Genomic DNA, 18,885 nt, shown 5'->3' with positions numbered 1-18,885 from the left:
AACGTAGTAGGCGTGTTTGGGAAATGACACATCTGGTTTCCACTTTTGGGTTCTGAAACGCCGACGGGCAAGATCCGGGGTTATCCCCATTCTGTATCTGGCCTTGGTTTGAAAAAGTTTATAGTCATTCATTTGCTGCTTAGGCATTTCAGCTGCCACCTCTGCTAAAGTTCCACTGAGCTGTGGCCTCAATTCAACCATGTACTGGTCTTCAGGGATGCTGTACCCAAGACAGGCTCTTTCAAAATTTTCCAAGAAGGCCTCGGTGTCATCACCTGCCTTGTAGGTGGGAAATTTTCTGTGATGTGGAACCATAATTGGCGAAGGGTTGTTAGGATTGGCTGGTGCATGCAGCCCAGCTTGCGCTAAGTCCAGTTCATGTTTTCACTGTTTTTCCTTCTCTTCATTTTCTTTTTGTTGTTTTTCCATTTCTTTTTGTTGTTTTTCCATGTCTCGGCGGTGGGCCACCTCTTCTTCTTCTAGTTTTCTGTGGTGGGCTGCATTTTTGGCTTCTTGTTCTCTTTTATGGGCTGCCTGTTTGATCTGTTCTTCTCTTTCTTTCATTTCCATTTCTTTTTGTTTTATTTCTAGTTCCTGTTTGTTTTTTTCCATCTGTTGCCTGTGCTCGGCGTCTTTGATTTGTTCTTCGGCCTCCATTTTTGTCTTGTTAGGCATGGTTCCTGTTTTCTTGTGTTGGGGTGCCCTCTGGTGTTTATCTTCTGAACTGCAGGCTCTGTTGCCTCCTGGGGTCTATAGCAACAGTGCCTTTTTCCTTTTCTTTCTCTAGCTAATCTTTTCAATGTAAAGTAAACCAGAAAAACCACTTTATTTGCATGTATATAGTGCTGGTATTTGACTCCTAATGGGAGTGCTATTGTGTGACAAAAGACCCGTAACAGCTCCTTAATGGTTTCTTGCTTAATATGCAAGCCACAACTGCCAGAGAGAGCAGAAAAAAAAATTCTCTCTGGTTCCCTTTTAAACCCAAACTGTTTCTCTCTGCTAAAAAGCCCCTAGCAGAGAAAAGAATAATATAATATTCCTACTGGCTTCTGGATTGTATCTTTCATCCCAATGCTGCACACCATATCATAAACCTAGTCCCAGATTTGGACCTTAGCATCCAAAATATGGGGGTTAGCATGAAAACCTCCAAGCTTAGTTACCAGCTTGGACCTGGTAAAGCTGCCACCACCCAAAAAATCAGAGTGTTTTGGGGCACTCTGGTCCCCCCAAAAACCTTCCCTTGGGGACCCCAAGACCCAAATCCCTTGAGTCTCACAACAAAGGGAAATAAACCTTTTCCCTTCCCCCCCTCCAGGTGTTCCTGGAGAGATACACAGAATCAAACTCCGTGAATCTAAACAGAGGAAGTCCACCCTCTCTATTTCCAGTCCTGGAAACACAAGCACTTCCCTCTTCACCCAGAGGGAATGCAAAGTCAGGCTAGAAAATCTAACACACACAGATTTCCCCCTGACTTCTTCCTCCCACCAATTCCCTGGTGAGCACAGACTCAATTCCCTGGAGTCCCCCACTAAAGAAAAACTCCAACAGGTCTTAAAAAGAAAGAAAAAGTACATAAAAATGGTCTCTCTGTATTAAGGTGACAAATACAGGGTCATTTGCTTAAAAGAATATTGAATAAACAGCCTTATTCAAAAGAATACAATTCAAAGCACTCCAGCAACTATAGACATGTAAATACAAAAGGAAAAAAACAATAAATCCTATTGTTTTTATGATCTCTGTACTCACAACTTGGAAACAGAAGATTAGAAAGCAGGAAATAGAAATTCCCTCATAGCCGAGAGAGAGTCAGGCAGAAGACCCAAGAACAAAAACCATGGGCAGGAGTTGTAGGCCAAGCTGGATGAGCAAGCAATTCAGAGAGGGGATTAGGAGACGGCAGAAAGCTTACAGGGAGTGGAAGAAAGGCGGGATTAGCAAGGGAAGCTACCTTGGTGAGGTCAGAACATGTAGGGATAAAGTGAGGAAGGCTAAATGCCGCATGGAACTGGACCTTGCAAAGGGAATAAAAACCAATAGTAAAAGGTTCTACAGCCACATAAATAAGAAGAAAACAAAGAGAGAAGAAGTGGGGCCGCTATACACTGGGGATGGAATGGAGGTTAAGGACAACCTAGGCATGGCCCAATATCTAAATAAATACTTTGCCTCAGTTTTTAATAAGACTAGTGAGGAGTTTAGCAATGATGGAGGGATGATAAGCGGGAATGTGGATATGGAGGTGGATATTACCGCAACTGAGGTAGAGGCCAAACTTGAACAGCTTGATGGGACAAAATCGGAGGGCCCGGACAATCTCCATCCGAGAATATTAAAGGAACTGGCGCGTGAAATTGCGAGCCCGTTAGCGAGAATTTTTAAGCAATCGATAAACTCGGGGGTTGTACCGTACGACTGGAGGATTGCTAACGTAGTCCCTATTTTTAAGAAAGGGAATAAAAATGATCCGGGTAATTATAGGCCTGTTAGCTTGACGTCTGTAGTATGTAAGGTCTTGGAAAAGATTTTAAGGGAGAAAGTAGTCAAGGACATAGAGGTCAATGGTAATTGGGACGAATTGCAACATGGATTTACTAAAGGTGGATCATGCCAAACCAATCTGATCTCCTTCTTTGAGAAGGTGACGGATTACTTAGATAAAGGAAATGTGGTAGATCTAATTTACCTCGATTTCAGTAAGGCGTTTGACACGGTTCCGCATGGGGAACTGTTAGTTAAATTGGAAAAGATGGGGATGAATATGAAAGTTGTAAGGTGGATAAGGAACTGGTTAAAGGGAAGACTCCAGCGGGTCATATTGAAGGGTGAACTGTCAGGCTGGAAGGAGGTTACTAGTGGAGTCCCTCAAGGATCGGTTTTGGGACCGATCTTATTTAACCTTTTTATTACTGACCTTGGCACAAAGAGCAGGAATGTGCTAATTAAGTTTGCGGATGACACAAAGTTGGGGGGTATTGCTAACACGGAGAAGGACAGGGATACTATTCAGGAAGATCTGGACCACCTTGTAAACTGGAGTAAGAGTAATAGGATGAAATACAATAGTGAAAAGTGCAAGGTCATGCACTTAGGGATTAATAATAAGAATTTTAGATATACGTTGGGGACGCATCAGTTGGAAGCGACGGAGGAGGAGAAGGACCTTGGGGTATTGGTCGATAGCAGGATGACTATGAGCCGCCAATGTGATATGGCTGTTAAAAAAGCAAATGCGATTTTAGGATGCATTAGGCGAGGTATTTCCAGCAAGGATAAGGAGGTGTTAGTACCGTTATATAAGGCCCTGGTGAGATCCCATCTGGAATATTGTGTGCAGTTCTGGTGTCCCATGTTCAAGAAGGATGAATTCAAACTGGAACAGGTCCAGAGACGGGCTACTAGGATGATCCGAGGAATGGAAAACCTGCCTTATGAAAGGAGACTCAAAGAGCTTGGCTTGTTTAGCCTGGCCAAAAGAAGGCTGCGGGGGGATATGCTTGCTCTATATAAATATATCAGGGGGGTTAACGTTAGGGAGGGAGAGGAATTATTTAAGTTTAGTTCTAATGTAGGCACGAGGACAAATGGGTACAAACTGGATATTAGGAAGTTTAGACTTGAAATTAGACGAAGGTTTCTAACTATTAGGGGAGTGAAGTTTTGGAACAGCCTTCCAAGGGAAGTAGTGGGGGCAAAAGACTTATCTGGCTTCAAGACTAAGCTTGATAAATATATGGAGGGGATGTTATGATAGGAAAGTTTAATTTGGGCAATTGATCTTGGATTATCACCAGATAAGTCTGCTCAATGGTCTGCGGGGAGATGTTGGATGGGATGGGAACTGAGTTACTGCAGAGAATTCCTTCTTGGGTGCTGGCTGGTGAGTCTTGCCCACATGCTCAGGGTTTAGCTGATCGCCATATTTGGGGTCGGGAAGGAATTTTCCTCCAGGGCGGATTGGCAGGGGCCCTGGAGGTTTTTCGCCTTCCTCTGCAGCGTGGGGCATGGGTCACTTGCTGGTGGATTCTCTGCAGTTTGAGGTCTTCAAACCAGTTTTGAGGATTTCAATAACTCAGTCCTGGATTAGGGGTTGTATAAAAGTGGATGGGTAGGGTTCTGTGGCCTGCCTTGTGCAGGAGGTCAAACTAGATGATCATATTGGTCCCTTCTGACCTATGAGTCTATGAGTCTAAGGACTCACACACAAAAAACCCTCCACCCAGAGTTGAAAAAATCCTGTTTCCTGATTGGTCCTCTGGTCAGGTGTTTCAGATACTTCTTTCCAGGTGAAAGAGACGTTAACCCTTAGCTATCTGTTTATGACAAGGGGAGAGAGACCCTGCCTGTGAGCCGGTTATGGAGTTCTGATTCTGCACCAGCCTAATCCAGCATGGTAGAGCAGCATAAGGAAGATCAGGTCAGCAGAGCTCTATTCTGCCATACCCGCTGTATAGAAGCCACCTCTCCTGAATTTGCAGGCCAGTCATCTCCAGAATCTGGCGCCCTTTCAGCACCCCTGCAGCACATAGGGCAAGATCATATTTGTGGTCCCATTGACTTGGCCCCTAGCAGTAAAAACTGAATTAATTGATATAATGAGAATAGCTTTGCTTAACAAATCAAACAAAGGATACAGGAAAAATATTATCCCCTCCATGATAGCTATGCTGGGATGACCATGGAAACTCCAGCTAAGGACAACATTATGAATAATTGACTTTAGTCTTGGCTTGGGATTTGAGAATATCATTAGGATTTGAGAATATCACTTTACTATTGAACTGATTAAAAATACCTGTTGAGCTAGATCTCCTTTTACACACTTTACTTTACTGACAGTAGTAGTAATACTGTTGCTATTCATCCATGTAAGAGGATTACATGGTTCAATAATCAGAGCTAAATGTTTCTCCGTTCAATCTTTCATCTGTGCTACAGGTGAAAGGCTGGTGGGGTAGACCTGAAGAATGTAACTTCCAAGGCAAAGAGTAATCAATGTCCTGAATGGCTGCCAGTTCTAACGAGGGTTACATAGAGTGCTTGAGTTGTATAATTGCCGTGTCCTGCAATATTGTGAAGACCTATAATGCAGCTTCTAAACAACTGCAGAATCTTATTGAAACCCATGGGGATTCTCCTTGAGGAATGCAGCATCAGACCCAGAGTACTTAATATGTGATATCAAGTCCTTATGCCCCCAACCTAATGTACAGTATAGTCTCAATGGCAACTTGATACTACAGTATCACCCTGGGAATGATTAGAAAGAATGAGGTGGAAATAAATTATTTTGGAATTCACACATTAGCACTGGTAATGTAATAAAGCTAATATTCTAGCAACAGGATCAATCATTTCACACTCTGGAGTGTATAATTTTGATAGATACCAGCTGAGTAAAAAATGCCTTTTTAACACTGTTCCCCTGTTGACAAATCACTTGAACAGAACTCATGGTGGCTTGTTACTTTGAGCAGAAAGTTGGCGGTTATGATTAACTAAGGTAGTGGAATACGTGTTCAGAGGCTCTGCAGTGTTTTGGAAACTAACTCTCTACTTACGAATAGTTGACTTTTTTTCCCAGCCAATAATTTTAAATAGCACAAACAAAAGGATAAAAGCAAAAGGGAAGACCTTAGCAGTTTCCCTAAAGTTCTATTCTGGAATGGTTCTTTTCAGTGGTGCAAGTAGAATCCATTTCTTACCGGTATGGGGGGCATGTGACCTCTTCATGTGACTCTGCCCTAGCCCAGGACCCCCACGCTCTACCCGTCCCCTCCCCATGGATCCACACCCTTAACCTGGGAAGGGCGGTGGGCTCTGTCCTCTTCCTGCTCTGCCTTCGGAACTGCAGCAGTGAAAGGAGCAGAATGTGGGGCAGCAGCTCCTCCATCTGTACAGCAGCAGCCCCACTGAACGACAGGGCTGGGGGGGCAGTTCAGCAGCCACGCCAGAGGAGCTGCCAGCATGGGACCTCCCAGTGGCCCCATGTTCTGCTCCTTTCCCCTCTGCAGTTCCTGGAGCCGCAGCAGAGAAAGGAGCAGAATGCTGGCAGTTCCTCTGACAGCTCTTCCACCTGTAGCCACACCCCTCCAGCCCTGTCCTCTGGCTAGGCTGCTGCTGCTGTACAGGTGGAGGCGATCCTGTGTAGAAGGGCTGTGGGCTGTACAGCTGCGCCAGAGGAGCTGCCAGAGTGGGGGCCGCCCAGCAGCCCCACATTCTGCTGCTCCTCTTTCCGGTACGCCATACCAGCTATAAATATCTTGCTGGTACAGCATACCAGACCGTACTGCCCTATTTGCACTGCTGGTTCTTTTAGCCAATTGCTAACATGCGGTGCTTTTATTTATTAAGTGGTTTAAGTACAGGATAACTTAAAAATCACCACAAAATATATCAGTGAGAGGTGTAGTTAGTACAATCTTTCCCTGTATGAGTATTATACAGCCATCATGAGGAGCTTGATGATGGGTTGAGTTTGGCCTGCAGGTAAATATGTACATTTCTCTCTGACTAGCAACATCCATGCCTGCCCACCCAAGGCTAGGATTGGCCCAGAGACCTTTCATCCAAATGCACTTCTCAAATGTTTAGACTTCTATAATAAATGTTCAAAAGAACCAGAGGAAAACAGTGCATTTAATCTACATCTTACATTGTTCATCATCTGTATAATTTTGATATGAGAAAAATATAAAGGCTAGATATTTAAGCCTGGGGCATGCAAGTGAAATATGCACACAAATGTGCTCTTGCAAAAGCTTTTAAAATTGCATGTGCAAATCAGGTAATTGCACATACGACTAGTTGGTAAAGGTGCATGAAGAATCACAGCAATTGTATAGACATATTAAGCAGTTATTGAAAAATCTGGTGCTCAATGCTTTTTAATAGAAGAGAGCATTTGTTCATAACTACATTTTAAAAGCATAGGCACTTTTAAATCCAAAATCAAGCGGCTTAAGTATTGACAGAAAATCCGCTTTTGGTTAAGATTTGTTACAACAGGGGTTAGGCTACGGTGGTTCTCTGTAGCCGTATTCCCTTCCAGTGAGGATGAGAGTTATAATTTTAACAGAGTGAATGGCATTTCAGTCCTTGTGGATGTAGCAGATGGAAATTTTGTTTTACATTGACTTGCTGCTGTTTCCTTATGTTCTTTCAGGGCAGTGCTGTACTGATGTTAAGGTCAGCCTCTGAACGTGAGCACTGCAGTGCTCCGCTATGAGAATTCCTCCTGTTAATGTTTCATTTCCACCTGAAACTGCACATGGATTTTCAATAGAATTTCTCTTCTTTGATCGTTTGAACTGAAATAAAATAGGCTGCAGAAATTTCCTAGAAAGTTCTGTCCTAAGTTCATGTCAGCACCAAAAAACTTAACTGTTTTCAGTTCAGCTGCTGGAGACATTTTAAAGAAAGCAGCCTTCCCCTGAAGTCTGTTGCTTATAGCACAACACTGGGACTAAGAAGACCTGAATCCTATTCCCTGTTTTTTCTCGACTTTGCTGTTTAGTCTTGGACAAATCATTTTGGCTCTTTACCAAACGTTTAATTCTTTGTGTAAGTCCATGTTGCCTCTCACTTTGCATTTTTTCACAGAACGACGATATCTAAAGGAGCAGCTTTTCATCAGTATGTACAGAGACTTGTGTTGGTCCTGGTAGGGAGTCTTAGGCCATGTTAGAGAGAGGCAGGCTTGCAACAGGGAGTAGATGGAAGACAGGCCTATAATCAAAGAGGACACCGGCCGGGAATATACTCACTCATTAGCTTTTCAAAATGAAAATCAACATCCCAAAAGGGCTGCTTAGGGGGAGACCTTTTCTCCCCACAGAAGCCAGATCTATTTACCTGAGAAGACTTGGTTGGTTTGGCTGTTTCTAGTTTTAAAACAATCATTACATCAGACTTTGTTTGCTTAAACCAGAACACTCAGCAGGCCAGATTCATTGGTGGCATAACTGCCCTAACAGCAGTGCAGAACTCCAGCAATTAGTATGGCCCATTATTTCTACTTCTCCTTTTCCCTTTCTCTTGTCCAATTTTTCCTTCTATGGTTGCTGCTTTTCAAACTCACTAATTTTAATCATCCTATGAAATTGTTTAATTTTAAAGCTATTTCTTTAACATGTTTCTTACATAGTTTTTCTCCCCTAACGTTTTTATTTTTTCTGTGTTTTCCTCTAGTTTTCACATGACTCTTTCTTCCACTAACTGATAAGTAATAGCCAAAATGGTTTTGTCAAGAACAAATCATGCCAAATCAACCTAATTTCTTCCTTTGACAGAACTACTGGCCTCACAGATAGCAGGAGGGTTGGGGGGGGAAGCAGTAGACATGATTATCTTGATTTTTAGTACACAGTCCCACATGACATTCTCATAAGCAAACTAGGGAAACATAGTCTAGATGAAATTACTATAAAGTGGGTGCACTCATTGAGTAACCTACTCAAAAAGTAGTTATCAGTGGGCATCTATCAAACTGGAAGGCCATATCTAGTGAAGTCCTGTGGTGGTCTGTCCTGAGTCAGGTATCATACACTATTTTCATTAGTGACTCGGATGAAAAGTTGGAGAGTGTGCTTATAAAATATTCTGATAACACTAAGTGGGACGGGGTTACTAGTACTTTGGAGGACAGGATTAGAATTCAAAATGATCTTGAAAAATTGGCAAATTGGTCTGAATTCAACAAGATGAAATTCTAAACAAGTGCAAAGTACTACACTAAGGGTTTGTCTTCACTATCAGGCTAAATCAACATAAGTTATGCTACTCCAGCTGTGTGAATAATGTAGCTGGAGTCGATGTAGCGTAGATTGACTTTCCCTGGTGTCTTCTCTGTGCTGCATCAATGGGAGATGCTCTTCAGTCAACTTACATTACTCTTCTCTGAGAGGTGGATACTGGGGTCAACTGGAGAGCACTCTGCCGTCATTTAGTGAGTTTTCACTAGACCCACTAAATCAACCCTTGCAGCATCAATTGCAGCAGCATCAATCTCCAGGTAGTGAAGACAAGCCCTAAGCTTCCTTATAATGAAATGAAATGCACAGCTACGAAATAGGAACTAGCTGGGTAGGCAGTATTATTGCAGAAATGGATGTGGAGGTTATAGTTGATCACAAATTGAATATGACCCAACAATGTGATCCATTTGCAAAAAAGGCAAATATTCTGGGGTGTATTAACAGGAGTCTTGTACATAAGACATGGGAGGTAATTGTTCCTCTTTACTTGACACCGTTAAGGCCGCAGTTGGAGTATTATGTCCAGTTTTGTGCACCACACTTTAAGAACAATATGGACAAATTGGAGATGAGTCAGATAAGATTTAGCAAATCTGGCCTATGAGGAAAGTTTAATAAATCTGGGCATGTTTTGTCTTGCAACGAGAAAACTGAGGGGGTGCTGATAGTAATCTTCAAATGTGTTTAATGGCTGTTATAAAGAGGATGTTGATCAATTGTTCTCCAAGTTCACTGAAGGTAGGACAAGAAGTAATCTTAATTTGCAGTACAAGAGATTTAGCTTAGCTGTCGGGAAAAACTTTCTAATTATAAGGATAGTTAAGTCCTGGACTAGGCTATCAATGGAAGTTGTTGAATACTCATCATCAGAGGTTTTTAAGACCAGGGTGGACAAACACCTGTCATGGTAGTCTAGGGTTCTTTGGTCCTGCCTCAGCTTGAGTGGATGCACTACATGCCCTCTCAAGATCCCTGCAATTCCTGCATTTCTAGGATTCTAGCCCTTGTGCTTAACAAAGACTGGATTCAGCTCCCTTGAGAGCTCACTGGTTTTGCTTCTAGAGGAATCATTGAAGGGCAATCCTTACTTCTCCAGAAGTTGAATGTGCTCCATTCACAGTGCTTCAGGACTAAGGCAGCCTGACACATTCAATATATTTCCCTTAAACATATCCGTATAGCTATTTAGAACTCTTCAGATGCTACTGTACTAGGGAACTGACAGGAGCTGCCTTTGCACTGTTCTCCACTGATCATTCCCAACGTACAGTATGCTGTTAAAGGATAGTTTTGTGTGGGATGGATCATAGATAAAATGGAATAAGAAATCAAAGGCCTTTTGTAACACTTATAAACTTTAATTGGAACCTTAATGGGTATGGGTGAGGCATGCAAAGCCCTTCTGTCTGGAAAGAAGTTTATTTGCGGAGCATTTTTTTAAATGTTACAAAATTTCTAACTGTTTTAAGTATTTACAATGTGTTCAAGTACTGAATGAGTGTCTGAGCAACATGGCTTGCAGCATATACTCCTGCTTTCTACTGTAGGCACCCGTGCCAGCCCCAGAAGAGTAGATACTAAGTTATTATACTGATGTGAGTACCTAGGTAGAAAGATGCTGGAATCTTTCTTGTGTATTGAGAGGGTAGCTCACTGTTCATGGCCACTCACTCCTGATCACCTTTTTGGTTACTTTGTATGCAGAAGCAGGGTTAAGCTGTAGTAGGTGTCCCTATATTAAATAACCAGAATAGCCTTAGATTTCAGAAGGCTCTTCAAAGATTGAAGATGTGCAGCCCACTAAAGAGCTTGATAGCTGGGCCACTCTGAGCCATGAAACAATCTCCCTTTGAAGACAAAGTTAACGAAGGATTATTGGGTTTATGTACAGCCATCAGAACACTGAAAGCCGTGGCACTCACCCATCCTTTATATAGCATTCTTTTTTCAAGGAAGCCTGAACTGTAATAGCAGTTATAAAAAAAGTCAGTCCATTTCAAGTGGGTTTCATGCTAGAGCATTCTTTGTCTCACTACTTTGTCCCTGTGAAATTTGATGCATTCTATATCTTGTTCTGGATTAGTAATTTCTTGCCTCAGTTTGAAGCTTAACTTCACTATTCTAAAGCAATAGCTGTAAGGTTCTGCACTATGAGATACTTATATGGATTTCTACTATACACAATAGCATTACTTTTGCTTCAGCACAACTTTGATTAGGATTCATGGGTGGATGAACCTTTCCGTCCTTTACCTGGTCTTTCCTTGATTTGCTTTCCTAATGTTCTCTGCTAGCACCTCCCAGTTCTTTGCAGTCTTCTCCGTAAGAACAAGGCAAGACTGTATTTACATTTTAAATTTAAAGGATGCCTCTGCTTTTCCCTGCATGTTCAGCAGTTTGTTGTAAAGTGAGACAAAGTAAAATGGGACGGGGGGGGAGGGAAGAGAGGCTATCAGGCCAGCTCTGGCACGTCTACTGCCCTGAAATACTAGCTTACTTTTCTTCTCAACTTCCTATTTTCAGTGAGGAGAGTAAATTTATAGTGGGTCCCACTCTCTGGTGTATATCTCTCTAGAACTGTCAACCCCCTAAACCTGCTAACAATGTAGCCGAGGGAAAGGAGGAGGCAACGCTTCCTCTTCTACCTTTCAGTTTCCATCCATTGTCTCTTGTCTCATATTTAAACTGTAATAATCTTTCTCTCAGACTTCAATTTTAATAAACCATATTACCATCAATCTGACAGGTTCTGTAAATAATGCTGGAGAGATGAATTAGCGGATACAGGACAAGCAGGACAGTGAAAAGCAAGTGACAAATTGCAAAACTATATAATTTTTTTCACAAGCCTCTTGTCTGTCACAAGGATATCACCTCTGTGTGTGTAAATCATATACACATACATCTAATAAGCCACTAAAATGGCTTAAGTTCATTCAGATGTAGACTATACAAGTGGGATAGCATGTACATTGACTAGAGTGAAACAAACTCACAGGGAGAATGTATGAGCCAGCTGATTTAACATGTCAGTATTTGTAATCTATAAATAGATTTTACAAAAGGTATATCTCGGTTTAACTGTGATCAGGAAAAGGAAACCAAAAGCACTTTATTATATAAATACAATAGATTTTATAGACTCAGGATTTATATTGTCTGTTTTAACAATGCAAGTTAGACCACCAAAACAATATTGCAGCTGTAACAGGAAAACTGTCTCAGTCTGGATTTATGCATTTATAAGAGTATAGTCAGTTTTCTTATGAGATTCAGCAGTAAATCACTACTTACTTATTTACCTAGCACTCTCATTATTCCCCTTACCTTCCTGCACAGCTATGGATTATTTTCTATACCTTATTATACTTTAACAGTTCTAAGTTACATGGCAATTGCCACTTATATTTTATTTAATACAATAGCATCATTACTGTTGCTTCTCTACATAATATGAAGGATTTGTTCAGTATTAGTGTCTGTAAAAGGCTTTTTTTCTGATTTCATATTATAGAATCAGTACATTCAGTTCTCAAGGTTTTTTGTTCTCAGTCTAGTTTTCCACACAAGTGGTCCCTCTTTAACCTTGCTTAGGAAGTGGGCCTTATGAGCCGAGTTTTCAAATTGCATGATAACCTCTTATGTATGTGGCCCCAGATTTTCAAACAGGAGCTTAATTAGGTTTTTTAAATAACTGGCCTGTTTTTTTTTTTACAAGGACTCAATTTATCCAAATGACTTTACTGGGAACTACCGAATGCTCAGCACTTTTGAAAAATCTGGCCAGTTACTTAGAAACCTAAATATGGATTTAGAAGACTAACTTAAAGTTTCTATTTTTGAAAAACGGAACTACATTTTCCTGTTGCATGTACAAACTGGGTAACTGCCTGTGCTAACTAGTCTGTGTTAGCAAGCTTGTTAACCATACACACAAGTGGACCCCCAGCCTTTTTTAACGTTTGGCCCATGAAGCCTAGTATCTAAGTGTGCAACTTGGTCTGTAATACTATTTTTGGGGGGATGCGGAAGTTTTTTTGGTTAGAAAACTGAACACTTCATTTTGATTTTCAGACAGTTGTCTCCTGTTCCTCTTCTGGGCAGGAAGTAGCTCCATGGACAGATTATTGCCATCCTTAATACAATTTTAATAATCACCTTATACCTGTGTCAGCAGGTGACATCTCCCATACTGTGGGTATGTCTATTGAAACTGGGATGTGTGACTGCATCACATGTAAACATATCCATGCTGGTTTTGATCTGATCTACTTGATTTGTATGTGCATCTAGATAGATCAAAGTTAGCTCAACTATGCCTACATGTGCTGTGACTACACCTTCCAATTGCAGTGTAGACGTATCCTAAGTCCTCCATGTGATGATTGAGAAAATAATTTGTTACCCACAACAAAGCTTTCACTGAAGTTGATGAGTAAGGCTTAAACATAGTGCAGGTCAACCAACTACATGCCACACTCCCTCATCCATTAGGCTCTTTTTAGCACTTTCAAGAAGTCCCATAACTGGGGGTGGAGGACTGTGATGGAGAGTAGAAGAACATGGCTGAAGAAAATGTATCTGGGACACCCCTCTTCAAAGGACGCTGTCTGACCTGGCTGACAGATTTGACTCCATTTCAGAATGCCTTACTGTGCCACTGCTCTCACTGCAGAATGAGACAACATTTTGAGTGAGGCTTTGAGCCATTCAGTTTGCCTGCCTGTTTGATATTGCATCCCCAGAGTGCTAACACAAGGCACACAGGTGGAAGTGCGAGATTATAGTTATGTGCTATTGAATGCTGAGTTTTCCATGTATCACAATTACAGAAACTGTTATGCTCCGCAATGTTTTTCCAAATCCTGTGTGAAGTTTCACAGTGTCAGGCTTTAATAGCACACAGGGTTGTTTATTTTTAATCTGTGATGGAGTCTAATGGGTGCCCATTTGGCACCTCTATGAAGCTTTGAAAATTTTTCTATTAAATTTTGTTTTATATATTACCTATGCATCTACTGTTCTTTGGTTTTAAAAACATGCTCATGTAGTTTATTTGATGCTGGGTTGGCTGTGCACCATAAAGCACATGCGATCATGTCTAACAAGATTTGGGGGTCATGCATGGGAGAACATACTGTGAAATGAATAGATTATTCAGGAGCTAAGGAACATATCTGAAACATCATATAGATGTTAAATATAATGTGATGCTAATCACTGCCTAAAACCCTACATATGGAAAAGCTCCTCAGTACTTAGAACCCTGAGGCAGGGAAGAGAAGACTCCTGTTTTCTTTCCCCAACTCTGCCTCAGCTATGTACAACACCACGTAGCAAACAATTTACCGTCTCTGCCTTTGTTTATCCCTCTGTAAAATGGGTGTAATGTTAATGTTCCTGTGAAGTAGAATAAGCAGTTATGAGGATTGTCAGTAAAACAATTTGGGAATTTTGCATTAGAGGCACTGAAGAATTTCTGAATTAATTATTATTATTTATTATTATTGCTGTTAAGGTTAAGATTTTGTCACTGTTTTTAGTAAAAGTCATGGACAGGTTGCAGGCAATAAACAAAAATGTAATGAAACCCATACCTATGTGTGACTTTTACTAAAAATAATGGGGAGGGGGTAGCTGGAGGGAGGACTGAAGCCTTAGCCGGGGCAGGGGTGGAGAGGGAAAGAGCCTGAACCCTGCTGCTGCACGCAGAGTGGGAGTCAGCACCTGCACCACAGCAGCTGACAGCTCTGGGGCCCCTGCTGTATCCTCTTACAGCTCTAGGGCTCCTGCCGCATCCCGAGTGGCTCAGAGTTCCAGGGCTGTCATAACATTTCTTCCCAGATCTGGACCTTAGCATCCAAAATATGGGTGTTAGCATGAAAACCTCCAAGCTTAGTTAGCAGCTTGGACCTGGTAATTGCTGCCACCAGCTAGGAATTATACAGTGCCTAGCTCACTGTGGTCTCCACAAAACCTTCCCTGGGAGACCTCCAGACTCAGATGCCTTGAGTCTTACAACAAAGGGAAATAACCCCCTCCCCTTGTTTCCTTGGTACTTCCTCCCAGGCTCACCTCCCTGGACGACCCTAGGAGATTCCCTGCTTCCAGTCCTGGTAGCGAGAGATCTAATCTCTCTTCCCCCTCACCCAGAGAGTATGCAAAGTCAGGTTTAGTAAATCTAACACACAGAGATTTTTCCCCCTGACTTCTTCCTCCCACCAATTCCCTGGTGAGCTGCAGACTCAATTCCCTGGAGTCCCCACTAAAGAAAAACTCCAACAGGGCTTAAAAAGAGAGCTTTATATAAAAAAGAAAGAAAAAGACATTAAAAATAGTCTCTGTATTAAGGTGACAATATACAGGGTCAATTGCTTAAAGGAAAAAAATGAATAAACAGCCTTATCCAAAAAGAATACAATTTAACACATTCCAGCAACTACACACATGTAAATACAAAAAAAAACAATATAAACCTATTGTCTTACTATCCTTGTACTTACAACTTGGAAACAGAAGATTAGAAAGCCTGGAGATAGAAAAATCACTCTCAGAGCCGAGAGGGCACAGACCCAAGACAAAGAACTCATACCCAAAACTTCCCTCCACCCAGATTTGAAAAAGTCTTGTTTCCTGATTGGTCCTCTGGTCAGGTGTTTGGTTCCCTGTGTTAACCCTTTACAGGTAAAAGAACATTAACCCTTAGCTATCTGTTTATGACAAGGGCCCTTGCTGCTTGTGGCAGCTGATAGCTCTGGGGTCCCCCCTGTGGCACCTCGGAGTTCGAGGGCTCCTGCTGACTGACAGCTCTGGAATCCATGACTTCCTTGATCTCCATGACATAATCTTATCCTTTATTGTATTTTATGATGGAAGTTTACTTCTACCCAGGGTTTTTACAAAACTGTTTTCTAAGCTACTTTCCTTCTGCACAAGACATAGGCTTTTCCCCTTATATTTAGCTCACTTTAGCACTTTATATTTTAGGACTTCAGCACAAATTTTCACTGAAACAACAATTATCTTTAATTCATACTTTAGTTGTATTCTGAAACAAAAAATAATTTAATTAAAATTGATTTCCTTAGTTATTTTAGTGCTTGTTTGTTTGTAGACATACTCTTAAGGCCAAATTATGCCTGACCTTAACATGGACAAGCCAAGGAGTTACATGTCCCATTGCTCTGCATGGCCACATTATCTCTCTCCAAACCTTAGGCCTGGGAGTGGATGGGGAAGAAAGCGGAGACTTTGTATCCAACATTCTTTCCAGATAAAAGACCCTACTCCTCCATTCACCACCAAATGGACCAGCCAACAGGGCATGCTACACCCAGATATGTGAGGTGAGCAGGGGAGGAAAAGCTACTGTGTCACAATTCCTTATCAGGATGGTTCCTAGGGCAGCATGGTCAGGCATTGGGCAATGGCTAAATCAAGTCCTGAAGTGACTAATTGTGAAAGATACTATTCTGACACTAGAGGTATGTAAAGAATTAGAAATAAACGCCCATGAAGGAACAAAACCAGGATACATTACAGTATCAAAGTGTACTTGACTGGTGAAATGTATATATCACATATTGAAATAAACTGTGTATTACACTGAAGTGGATAAATAATCCACTGGGGGGGAGGAAACTGTACTCACTAGGAAAGTAGCTTAGCTACTGCATCTGACACATTGCCTGTTAAACTAGGTATATTTACTGAACCAGATAATATTGCTTTTTTTTCATTCAATGTCAAATTCTGAATTAGATGTATTATTCATTGCATGTGACAATACAGTATATATCCTAGTGGCTTGGATGCAATATATCACAGTGTTGCACTAAACTGAACTTCACCTGCTAAATCAGTATATTTACTGAGTAATATATATTCCTGTTAAACCAAATATATCATAATAAACTAGATAATATAATAAGGATAACCTGCTATATCCAGAATTGAATGTACTAAATCAAAATTACCAATTACTAATTGAAATTATATCCCCCTGCTGTAGCACAATATAAATCAGACATTTTCTATAAAATTCATGCATCATTTGAAAGATTAATCCTCAGCAACTATAAACGTTTTTCTACTACATTCATTTGGCCAAGCTAGAAAACAGTAATAGCCTTGAGGTTAAATACACAACAGAGTATGCTGGAGCTGATATAGCAGTTACTGCTACATATGTCCAAAGCACTGAACACACTACACCAGCTTCTAAATCATCATGATAGTTAATGTAGTACATGCATTTCAGTGTAGTAGTCTTCCCTGAACCTTAGAACTGAATAGAGGTCATGCATACAACACACTTGGACATCTCTTATATTGTCCTCTGGGACAGCAATAATATAAAAGTAAAGTGAGCATTTAACACATACAAAACTAAACCTAAGGAAAAGCAAACACAATGACAGACAATAAGAATGAAGAGTCTTTGCCCTGAGTAAAAAACATGCTCATCTGAAAGTAATTGAAATGACTGAGAAGCTCCCAGGCTCTGTTTGGGCCCTTTCTTTCCCCCCACTCCCTATTTGCAACCAGATTCACTCTGGGATGCAAAGACTTAAGAGCAGCAAAGAATCCTGTGGCACCTTATAGACTAACAGACGTTTTGGAGCATGAGCTTTCGTGGGTGAATACCCACTTCCTCAGATGCATGGACATGCATCTGAGGAAGTGGGTATTCACCCACGAAAGCTCATGCTCCAAAACGTCTGTTAGTCTATAAGGTGCCACAGGATTCTTTGCTGCTTTTACAGATCCAGACTAACACGGCTACCCTCTGATACAAAGACTTAAGAGAAGGCCATAAACTAAGAGGAGCAAGTAGCTTAATTTGAATACTAGGCTTGACTCCACCTGCAGGATTGATGTCAAGAAGGGGTCACTTATGTCCTATGGCAGGAGAATGATACTTAGGAAGCCTTGCCTTGACATGGTAGGCTTGAGAATGATAGCTCTTTCTCAGTTCTGTTGATCACCCGTCTAATGTCTCTCTTGATAGATATTCATATAGCAACTTAATTTAGGGAGAGCTCTCTAGAAACCATTACTCTCTCTAGAATCTAGAAACTCTTTTTTGAATATGCATTAGGAAAATTGCCTGGTGTGTGTTCTGCATAGAAGGGAAATGACGCCAGATATCTCCAAAGAGAAAATCTGATATTAAGTTGGGCTCTATCACTCACTGTCTTCTGCAGCAGCTTCACTAATGCCCTTACTACTCAAGGAAAACAAAACTGAGGCTGTACAAATGTCTAGTGCTTGCTTTGCATTTTATAAGTAGAGGATTGGGCATCATTCCAAACCAATAAGCTGAGGCAGGGAATGTCACAACAAATAAAGTGGTAATTAGTGTTTTATGTAGAGTGAACTTCTATAATGCTAGGTGTTTATTTACCAGAAACTTTAAGTAACTGATGTATCTTAACACAAATTGATTGTTTTAAAGAAGCTTATTTTCATAGCTAGTTGTGTATTTTTTTAAACTAACACTGTTCTACAAATGAAACAGTTATATATATTCAACACTTTTGTATTTGAAAGATGTCCATAAGACACAGTGTTGAATATATAACACACTTGGAAGATGTCCATAAAACAAAGCTTTGAAGCATTTGGTAACATGGGGATGAATATTAGCAAGCAGTTAAACCTGATTTTGGTTGCCATTGTTTCTGCCAAGCATATACATAAGTCCAGTTTCTACAGGTCATTACAATCTGTATGTCATGTCAGTCACGGACTGCCTTACAGCATCTGTGAAGGTGAGTACAGTAGGTATCCCTGAAACAGACTTTTCTATAAGACAGGACATTTTTACTTCCCTGTCCTGCATTAAAATTGTATAATATTGCTATCACAGAATGGCTGTAATGTTCCACCCCAGAGGTGGTAGCATTTCAATGATGAGTGACAGCTATATACAGTGTCCAGCCTATGAAGACAATTGAAATTGTTCTAGACAAAAAGTGCTGGGTTAATATATTTATTCTGAATTTCTTATTTACTGTAAAAAGAAAAATGACAGTTATGGTCGTTCTTACCCTTGGGCAATTCTTATGCTCTTGCTATATCTATCTATTCCCTGTCTATCTTCCAAGGAAAAGCACTC

This window comes from Gopherus evgoodei, chromosome 7, assembly GCF_007399415.2.
Source record: "Gopherus evgoodei ecotype Sinaloan lineage chromosome 7, rGopEvg1_v1.p, whole genome shotgun sequence".
NCBI classification, from domain to species: Eukaryota; Metazoa; Chordata; order Testudines; family Testudinidae; genus Gopherus; species Gopherus evgoodei.
This window is presented reverse-complemented; position numbering follows the sequence as displayed.